At 44.9% G+C, this 11,128-nt stretch overlaps 1 long non-coding RNA gene across 1 annotated transcript in view; it reads left to right on the top strand.

The window, feature by feature from the left end:
* The first annotated feature begins 4,527 nt into the window (after nt 1-4,527).
* LOC310753877 overlaps nt 4,528-11,128 on the top strand; it is a 48,501-nt gene continuing 41,900 nt past the window's right edge. The window contains exon 1 of the long non-coding RNA XR_014543482.1: nt 4,528-4,988. This is a non-coding gene — a long non-coding RNA (uncharacterized lncRNA). The remainder of the gene's footprint in view (nt 4,989-11,128) is intronic.

Below are 11,128 nucleotides of genomic sequence, written 5' to 3'. Positions count from 1 at the left end.
CACTGTCAGCCCCAGCTTTAGGTTTGCCCAGTCCAGAAAAACCTTTTCAGCTATATGTACATGAGCAAAGCGGGATGGCAGCAGGAGTACTGCTGGCATGCAAGGGGGAAGGGAGTGTGCATCTCTCAAGAGGGAGGTGTCGCTCATTGAAGATCTCCCTGGTCTGACCGAAGACCAGCCATGGAGGATCACTGGTAACAGGCCCCAGTGCCTGGGAAGAGGAGTCAGCCTTTCCCGAGGGGGCCAGTTTCCAACAAGTGGCAGCGGAGGATGGTTTCGATCCATCAACCTCTGACAGTTCCTGATGGATTGCTGCCTGTTGAACGCGGATTGAAGGATTCTCCGGTTCATCGAAGTTCAGCTGTTTTCCTGCTGTTTGTTTTTTGGATTAAAACACAGCGAAAGTAAAGTTCCTGCATTCTGGGGGAGAGCCAGTAACAGCCAAGGAACTGTGAGTACTCTGTGCTGATTTATGGGCTCGTTAAGCATCAAAGGCAGAGGACGCAAGCCGGAGTTGAGCAGTTAAGGCTCAAAGGCTGTTGGAATTTACAGCTTGCTTGCTGCCAAGGATTTACAGCTAGTGGTTGATAGCTGTTAATTGGGCTCAAGATGGATGCCAAACCGGGGACGGGGCTGCCCTACCCTCCGCCATTATCAGATGGCAATTATTCTTCCTGGTCTCTGAAACTGCAAGCCCTGCTCGAGAGACAGAGAATATTTGGAGTAATTCGAAATCCCATTCCTGCTGCACCAACAAGGGCCTGGAATGACTCTAACATGCAGGCAAGGTCTGCAATCGTCTTGTATGTAGGGGACGATCAACTGGTGCATATTTCAGGTTTGGAATACGCAAGGGACATGTGGCTTGCTTTACGACGTATTCATTTGCGTGAGGCAGCTGGGACTGCGCTGCTGCATTTTGAGAAGCTCACAAACTTGAGACTGAAGCCTGATGGGATATTCAAGTGCATCTGACGCAGATGCAATATCTTCGCCAGCAGATGGCGCAGAGGAATTTTCCACTTGATGAGTCAATTTTTTGTTTTATGATCATAAACAGCTTGGATCAGAGATTCAAGATGGTTGTGAGTCAGCTGGGATCGCTACCTGCTGCAGATCTGACGGTGCAACGCATTTGTGCTGTTTTGCTTAATGAGAATGACAGACTGGCTGCAATGGCTGTTGCTGATGGGGTGAGTGAAGCTGCATCTGCCAGTACTTCACCCACTGTGGTTGCTCAAGAGGAGCAGGCTGTAGCCCTAAACGTCATTCAATGCTACAATTGTGGTCAGGCTGGGCATGTACAGAAGAACTGTAAAAAGAGCCGTGTTTCAAAAGGAGCCAAGGGGAGCTCAGGAAAGCCAGAGGCTACAAGCAAGGGTCGTGCCAAGTCACAGGCGAGACCAGCCAAGGCATTGATGTCGCCAAAGGCTTCATCATCGGTTGAGAATGCGTTTGTAATAGACGCTGGAGCCACAGAGCACCTGACAGGACGGCAGAGTTTATTCTCTACATTTCAGGATCAACGCTTCACTGTTAAACAGGCCAATGGTCAGGAGATGGAAGCAACTGGATTTGGGACTGTATTTCTGGAGAGTCTGAATTTGACTATAAACAACGTTTACTTTGTCCCAGGTTTAAAATTCAACTTGCTGAGCGTATCTTAGATGACAAAGAAAGGATTGGCGATATCCTATGATGAGAAGAGATGCAAGATCTTCAAGGACGGAAAGCTGTATCTTTCTGCCAAAGAGAAAGATGGCTTGTATCTGTTGTGTTTTGATTGCAATGATTGTAATGCTTGTGAAACTAAGATGTCTTCTTTTACAGGTTCTACCACAGGTTCCAAGGAGAAGAAATCCACGAAGGTTACCAAGATATTTCAGCGGGTGTATGCTGACGTAATTGGTCCTCTACCGCCCTCTAGAGGCAAAGCAAAGTTCTATCTTGTAATTGTTTATCATTTTTCTCAGTATGTGTGGATTCACGTGCTGCAGACACCACAGGAAACCTTAGCAAAGTTCAGAGAGTTTTGTGATAAGGTTAAATTTGTTCATGATGCTAATGTTGAAGGTCTTTTCACAGATGAAAAGCCAATTTTTGTTTCACAGGATTTTCAAGATTTCCTTGAGAAACGTGAGATAGATCATAAGATTGCTGTCTCTGAAGCTTCATGGAACAAGAGTGTGTGTGTGAAGGGGAACACAGAATTGCAGAAAGGCATGAAAGCCCAACTGCTAAGTTCACATTTGCCCCAAGAGTTCTGGGCCGAATCGCTGAACGCATATTCTTACACGTGGGAAAGACAGGTTTCAGCAGGTATGGAAAGTTCTCCATTTGAGAGGCTGTTCCACAGAAAACCTTCAGTTAAACACTTTAGGGTTTTTGGGTCTCATGTGCGCATGGATACACCACAGGGAATTAAGGGTACCAAGGGCATTTTTGTGGGTTATGAAAAGGGTTTCTACAGAGTAGTACTGCCTCAATCTGATCAAGTGATTCTCACAAAGTTTGTAGAGAGCACCGCAAGACAGGAGAGAGAGGTTCTCCACACATTTCCCACTGATGTCAACACAGATGAGTATTCTGATACTGAGAGTGACACAGAGAGCTCGGAGAGTTCTGCTGACACAGTCATTGAGAAGGGTTCATACACAATGTGTTACAATATAGAAGCAATGCAGCTGCAAGCTGCTAGCTTGAAAACATCACATGATGGAATGTTGGGACTGTTCCGTGGGAAACAGAGGGACAGTCAATTCAAAGTGCGAAGCACCGGAATTAGCTCAGAGTGTAATATGAGCTCTTCCTCTTGTTCCTGTACAGGAAGTACAGGATGTGTTTGTCACTCGACTGCTGGAGCTTGAAGAGAGCAGTCATGTTTTTTGTAACGCTGCAAAGACAGAAATAAAGGCATGTAAATACGTTTCTGTCTATCTCTTTCCCCTGCCGGGGGGGCAGGAAAGAGGGGGTGTGTTCTTCTCACGCTGAGAAGAATCGCCTATCGCGACCTAGCCTGAATCTTGCTGGGGAATGCAGACAGGGAGGTCAACAGGAGATCAAGCCGGGTGCCTGGAGAGTTGCCAGTTACTACTGATATAGGCTTGAATTCCGACATCTGGTAGCAGCTCCGATGTTTTTGCTACATGCAGTAGCAAAAGAGGTTGATGGATCGTATTCATCCTCTGCAAGGAGATAAAGGAAGATATGGTAGCGGGCGGATGGAGGCTACAAAGGACGGCTGGGCACCGGTCAAGATGTTTTTGCTGATAAGCCAGGAGCAACGGATTCCCTCAAGGTATGGTGATTTTATGGCTGTGAGAGTGAATGCGAATTAAAGCATTCTTCGGTTCACAGAGTGTCTGCTTTTGGATAAAAACAGCACGGAGAAACAGCCCGCATATTTCACATTCCTGGGACTGATAAGGTTTGCTGCTCAAGCCTGCCAAGTCCAGTTGCTAAGCAACGAGATGTGTATGCTTTTCAGCTACTTCTGAGCCAGTTAGCTTGAAAAGAAAGTGGAAAATTACTAGCCAACGGAAATGAGGCTGGGACTGTGAGAGGCTGGAAAAACACAGCTGAAAAAAATCCAGCGTTTGTTTTGTCTGTTATCAAGACAGCCTGAGTTTAGCTGCCAGGTGCAAGGCAGTAAACAACCAGCTATTGGATTTTACCAGCGCGTGTGTCAGGGAATCAGGAGCAGGAGCACTGGGGAGAGAGGAATTGGAGAGCGAAGGGGAAGAATCCGAGGGAAGCGTAGGGGAGTATGACAGTGGCCCGAGAGATTCCATGAGCTTCTCCAGCGAATCAGAAGATTCCCAGAAGGGGGCGCCGATGGTCAGAGCAAGGGGGGTCCCAGGGGGGACGCACCAGAAACAAGGAGCCAGAGGGGAACCCCAAAGCAGCAGTGGGGGATCAGGACCAGTTTCCCCACCAGAGCGTAGTGGGGGGGAAGAGTCACATGTGTCAGGGCCAGCGTCCCCTCCAGCGGGGAGAGGAGGTGAGTCAGGGCTGACCACGCCTCCATCGGAGAGTGGGGGAATGGAGGGGAGGTCAGTTGCAGCTAGCCCCCCCGAAGGGGGAAGCAGTGACAGCAGCAGTGAAACGGTCAGGAGGAAAGGTGCTGGCTGGGCGCGCGCACCAAGTTCAAATGTGCAGGCGCGGGGGACAGTAGGAGACCCGGATGGGGAACCAGCTCCTAAAGCCCGCCGGAGGGAGGGAGAAGGCTCAGGGGAATCAGCGTCAGAAGAGGCTAGAAAGGGTGAGACCCCGGCGGGCAGGCGGACCCAGAGGAGGAAAGAGCAGCGGAAAAGGTGGAGCAAGGCGAGGGTCTTAAACTGGTGTACGGGGGGAGGAGATTCAGAGGGATCATCAGCGGTCTGACACTTGAGACGTGGAGCTGCGCGCTGCGGGTCTGGAAGTGAAACTGAACTTCAATAAAGACTTTTGTACTTAACAACGAAGCAGCGTTGGTCCTTTGTGAGCTGGGACCTTGGGCAGCTCTGACAGCGTGACTGAGAGAAGAGGCTTGGAATGAAGATGGCCTTATTCAGTCAGAAGCTGAGTGGGCAAAACTGGGAACAGTGGAGTTTTGCAATGGAATATTTGCTAGTGGGAGAGCAACTTTGGCACTTAGTGCAATCCCCACTACGTGATGCTGGACATGCACAGGGGAGAAAGGCTGAAGTTCAAAATGAGCTTAAGCAGCGTTTGATCAGAATTCTGGCTGAGAATGTGGAAGCTGATCTTGAGCCTATTCTGTTGGATGCTGTGGAGCCACAAATCGCTTGGCAATCCCTCCGAAAAGCTTGTCAAGCTGGGATGGGAAGCAAGGGCCAAGAGTTGGCTGCACCACCAGAGAGAGAGAGAGCCAAGAAAGCGATAGCCAGATTCTTGAAAGCTCATCGAAAGCTGAGAAGAGCTTTGACTCCAAAAGGGGGAGTGAAGGAACTGTTGCTGTTGATGTTCCTGTTCTTGATGCAACGGATGTTGCTGACAAGGGGAGTGAGGCTTGGAGTTGTAGTGCCCCCACTGCTATTGCAAGAGAAGAGCAAACAGAAGCTCTGAACGTTGTTTGTTGTCGCAATTGTGGCCAGCCTGGGCATGTTCAGAGGAACTGTAAGAGGCCACGTCAGCAGAAAGGAGCTAAGGGGAGCTCTGCAAAGCCTGAGGCGTCAGGCAAGACTCATACTAAGTCCCAGATGGAACCAGCTATGGCTTTGATGTCACTAAAAGCCACACCAGAAGTGGAAAACGCTTTTGTTTTGGACATGGGTTGCAAGCAACACATGACGTCACGCCGAGAACTGTTTTCTACGTTTAAGAAGCAAAGCTTCGCTGTGAAATAGGCCAATGGCCAGGAGCTGGAAGCGACCGGGTTTGGAACTGTGTATCTAGAGAGTCTGAACTTGACTATTAACAATGTATATTTGGTTCCTGATTTGAAGTTCAATCTGCTGAGTGTTTCGCAGATCACAAAGAAAGGACTGACTTTGTCCTATGATAGAGAAAGCTGCAAAATCTTCAAAGATGGAGAGCTGTATCTTTCTGCCAGAGAGAAAGATGGACTATATTTATTGACTTTTGATCAAAATGATTGCAATAGTTGTAATGCATTCGAGTCTAACATGATTTCTCTTGCAGGTGTGAAGAAAAACGTCCAGAAGGCGACGAAAGTTAACAGTGCATTTCAGCGAGTGTATGCTGATGTGATTGGTCCTCTAGCACCATCTAGAGGCTATGCAAGATATTATCTTGTGTGTGGGGGTTATTTCTCTCATTATGTGTGGATATACATATTGCAGAGACCAAAAGAAGCCTTAGAAAGGTTTAAAGAGTTTTGTGACAAGGTTAAAAATGTTCATGATGCTAACATTGATTGTCTTTTCACAGATGAAAAGCCAGTTTTTCTTCTGCAGGATTTTCAGGATTTCCTGGATAAGCAAGGCATAAGGCACAAGACTGCTGTTTCTGCAGGAGCATGGAACAAAAGTGTCTGTGTGCAAGTGAACAAAGAATTGCAAAATGGGATGAAGGCGTAATTGCTGAGTTCACATTTGCCACATGAGTATTGGGCTGAATCTTTGTTGTGTTATTGTTACACTTGGCTGAGAAAGGTTTCAAAAGATTTGGGAAGTTCTCCTTTTGAGAAGCTGTTCCATAGAAAACCTTCTGTTGCCCATTTTAAGGTTTTTGGGTCTCATATGAAATCTGATGCTCCAGGTGGAGTAAAGAATGCCAGAGGCATTTTTGTGGGTTATGAAAAGGGTCTCTACAGAGTAATTTTGTCTGAATCTGGTCAGGTGATTCTCACAAAATTTCTAGAGAGTGCTCCTGAACAGAGGAGAGTAATTGTTTACACATTTCCCACTGAGGACAATTCAGATGATGCTGATGATTTTACTGATTACAGTGGTACTGAGAGTGACAGTGATAGCTCAAAGAGCTCAGTTGACACAGTCATTGAGAGGAAATCTCACACAATGGCTAGACCTTCACAAGTGAAGGATGAACCACTGTTTACTATTGGAACTGGTTCTCCAAAGAGTCCTGAGACTGAACCAGTGAGCAGAGAGGATCAGCACCTCATACGCAGGTCCGAGAGAGTTACAAAGGGTGTACCACCCAAGAGGTATTCTAAAGAGTTTGCTAACTCAGCTGTTGCATGTGTTACTATTGTTGACAACTCAAGACAGGTTGAAGCTGTGTCTAAGTCAGAGACAAAGACACAACAGAGAGTTGCTAGCCAAGGTAATGCAGATGCACTCATTCCTTGGAAGTCAGGCAACCAGAGAGGTACACTGGGGAAACCAGTGGCGGGTAGTTCCAAGGGTGGAACTGAAACAACAGGGGAGTGTTATATGTATAACAACTGTTTGTTTTCTTCTCTGGATCAAGCTTTGTTCGCAGTTCACATTGATTCATATGGGAGAGTATGTTACGATATAGAAGCAATGCAGCTGCGAGCTGCTAGCTTGAAAACATCACATGATGGAATGTTGGGACTGTTCCGTGGGAAACAGAGGGACAGTCAATTCACAGTGCGAAGCACCGGAATTAGCTCAGAGTGTAATATGAGCTCTTCCTCTTGTTCCTGTACAGGAAGTACAGGATGTGTTTGTCACTCGACTGCTGGAGCTTGAAGAGAGCAGTCATGTTTTTTGTAATGCTGCAAAGACAGAAATAAAGGCATGTAAATACGTTTCTGTCTATCTCTTTCCCCTGCCGGGGGGGGGGCAGAAAAGAGAGGGTGTGTTCTTCTCACGCTGAGAAGAATCGCCTATCGTGACCTAGCCTGAATCTTGCTGGGGAATGCAGACAGGGAGGTCAACAGGAGATCAAGCCGGGTGCCTGGAGAGTTGCCAGTTACTACTGATATAGGCTTGAATTCCGACACAATGTCCAGGCCTTCACAGGTTAAGGCTGAATTGGAATTGACAGAACCACTGTTTACTGTTGGGCGTGGTTCTCCCAAAAGTCCCAAGGATGAACCAGTCAGCAAGGAGGATCTGCACCTCATTTGCAGATCTGAGAGAGTCACAAAGGGAATACCACCCAAAAGGTACTCTCAGGAGTTTGCTAACTCAGCTGTTGCATGTATTGCTGTAGTTAACAACTCAAGCCAGGTTCAAGGTTTGTCCAAGACAGAGACAAAGTCACTCCTGAAAGTTGCAAAAAGCAACATAATTCCCCCTAGCCAAGGTAGAGCAGAAGCTCTAATTTCTTGGAAAACAAGCAACCAGAGGTTTACACTGGTGGAACCAGTGGCAGGTAGTTCCAAAGGTGGAACTGAAACAACAGGGGATTGTTATGTGTATAACAACTGTTTGTTTACTTCTCTAGATGCTGCTTTTGTTTTTGCAGCTCACTTCGACTCATATGGGGGAGGATGTTGTAATATGAGTGCTCAGCACCTGCGAAGTAGCAGCACATTGTTTACATCACATGAATTGTCTGATGTTTCTGAGCGTGGGACCGGATGTTCAACGCTTTTCTCAGGGTTGTGTTCTCAGTGTAACTTGAGACCTTCCTGCTGTTCTTGCAAAGGAGGAGTTAGTGAGACGTTTGGAGGTTTCTGAGAGAGCAGACATGCTTTGTGCAAGCTCTTATGCAATGTACAGTCCAGGAATAAAGTAGAATAAATAGACTACTTTTCTGACTGTTTTCTTCTTCCTGCTGGCATGCAAGGGGGAAGGGAGTGTGCATCTCTCAAGAGGGAGGTGTCGCTCATTGAAGATCTCCCTGGTCTGACCAAAGACCAGCCAGGGAAGATCACCGGTAACAGGCCCCAGTGCCTGGAAGAGGAGTCAGCCTTTCCCGAGGGGGCCAGTTTCCAACAGTACTTACCCAAACATTGGGGAGCTGGAAGAGACCAGTAGCTTACCTTTCAAGACAACTGGAGAATGTCGACAAAGGATGGCCCCCATGCCTTTCAGGAGTGGCAGCTACAGCTCTTCTGATAAAAGAAGCAGATAAACTAACCTTTGGACAGGAAATTGCGGTCAATGTACCACACGCTGTGCTGACCCTGGCAGAATATAAAGGAAGCTAAAGGTAAAGGGACCCCTGACCATTAGGTCCAGTCGTGGACGACTCTGGGGTTGCAGCACTCATCTCACTTTATTGACTACTAATGGCTGCAAGTATATGGAGAGTCCTTCCACTTTAAGTGCTCACACTCCCTCTTTTTTGGTTTTTCCAAGAGAAAAAAAAATTCTCCTCTTTCTGGACTCCTTTTTTTCCCTTATAATAAACTGAATATCGGATATACACTGCAGCAAGTTTTTGTGCTTTACTTGTGACCTTCTGGAAGTACAGTGACTCAGGAGTGGGGAGCCATTTTCTTGCTTTTCTCTTGTAATGTATTGCTGCCTTCTTCCTGTACTCTATGTTCTGATTTGGATTATAATACCATAACTCCTTAATAAGAAGGCAGAAGAAAAGAGACCTCTTGGACTATAAATACATATATTTGGACTACTAAAAACTTTTAAATTGATCGGTTTAAATTTGGACTAGGCCTACAAGTGGCTGAAGAGTGTTTAAATTAAATGGGATTAGGCCGCCAAGTGGCTGAAAATTGAAAGACACTTTTTTCTTTTTGTCTTTTCTTTTTTTTTTTGTTCTTCTCTTGTAACATATTACTGCCTGCTCCCTGAACTCTATGTCTTGATTTGGATTGCAATACTCCATGTCCTGATTTGGATTACAACACCATAACTCCTTAATAAAAAGACAGAACAAAAGAAACCTCTTGGAGTATAAATACATATTTTTGGACTACTAAAAACTTTTAAATAGATCGGTTGAATCTGGATTAGGCCTACAAGTGGCTGAAGAGCATTTAAATTAAATGGGATTAGGCCGCCAAGTGGCTGAAAATTGAAAATTGAAAGACACATCTGCACTAATTAGACTAAGTGGGTTAATCGGACAGAAGGAGTACTAAACTGTATTAATTGGACTGAGTTTACTAATTTGGACTGAACCCTTTTAAATTAAGGTATTGGTCCCTTCGGAATAACTGTTTATAGGGTTTTTGGAAACATGCTAACAAAAGTGGTCTATTGGTAATATTAGATCTAAAAACAAGAATTAGCCAATAGGAGAATATAATACAGATAAGGAGCTCAAGGAAGAAGGGGTTTAAATCAAAATATAGAGAATTGGGGAAAGTGGTTGAAAAGGGACACCTAGTGGCATTTTTGCAATGGACATCTGGTTGGTTGGATATTAGAGGAAACAGTGTTGAAGCTCTCTGTATTTAGAAATCATTAGAGGTGGACTGTAGGCCCCCTAGGGGTAAAACTATAAACTGCACCAGGAATTTTGGTAATAGTTTGGAAAACACTGTAATAATCTAAGAAAGTGGGCTCAAAATGTCAGGGAAAAATGTCAAGAAAGTAGGGGGAATGCCGGCAGAAAGGAGAGCATCACGACAAGAAGAAATCAAAGATCTGGATGCTCTGTGGTGGAAGATAAAAGAAGAATTCAAGCAAAGTGATCAGCTCCTAGAAAAGAAGTTAGGGGAGGTGCAGGAAAGGTTAGATAAGAAAATAGAGGGGGCAGTCGGCGAACTTTCAACTAAAATAAAGGATCTGACAATTAGATCCAAAACAATAGAGGAATCAACTAAGAGAATCCAAAAGGAAGTGAAAAAGAATAAAAGAGAGACAGACAAAATCAAAGAGGAACTAGGAGATTTGAGTAAAAGTCAAGATCAAGTTTGGGACAGCCTAGCCATGCTGGAAATGAGACAGAGGCAATTAAACCTAAAATTCAGAGGCGTAGGTGAAGAGACAAACGAAACTATCAAGGTTAAAATGATTAAAGAGTTAGCTAAATGGCTTGGTATGAAGGAAGAAGAGGTTGAATTCACTGTGGAAAATGCGTTTAGAATAAAAGTTAAGTCCCTACAAGCCAAAACAAAGAGGTTACCGGGAGACTGCTTAGTGATATTCAACTCCTTAGAAATGAGGAATGCAATACTGAAGACAAGCTACCAAAAAAAGCTGACAATTGATGGCAGACCAATCATCATATTCAAAGAAATACCTACTAGATTCTTACAAAAAAGAGAGGGATATAAACAGCTGGTGAGTGTCCTGAAAAGAAACAGTATACAGTATAGGTGGGAGTTCCCGGAAGGGATCTCCTTCTATTATAAAAACAAAAGATTTAGGCTGACAGATATACAAGAAGTGAGGAAATTCTCAAGGAGATATGAGAAGGACCTTGGAAGGATGGAGGATAAAATCGGGGAAAGGGAGTCTGAAGTGGAGGAGAGAAAGAGGAGGAGGGACAGAGAGGAGGAGATAGAAGGAAGAGGAAAAGAGGAGGAGGATGAGGAAATAGAAGAAGAAGCAGAGGGAGAAGAAGAGGAGGAGGAGGACTTAGAAGACAAGACTACTCGAATTTAATTTTTAGTCTTTTTTCCAATTGTAGTTTTTTGACAGTTAACTCTAATTAGATAATAATGACATTAAAATTAATAACATGGAATGTGAATGGTTTGAATGAAAAATCTAAGAGGAATAAAATTGAAAATGTACTGAAGAAAAAAAATCTGGATGTAATTTGCTTGCAAGAGACCCATATTGCTAAAAAACATAAGCATATTCTGAAAAAT

This window comes from Podarcis filfolensis (genome assembly GCF_964270895.1).
Source record: "Podarcis filfolensis genome assembly, chromosome: W".
In the NCBI taxonomy this organism is placed as follows: Eukaryota; Metazoa; Chordata; class Lepidosauria; order Squamata; family Lacertidae; genus Podarcis; species Podarcis filfolensis.
Note: the sequence above shows the minus strand (reverse complement) of the source record. Positions and strands in the feature narration are given on the sequence as shown.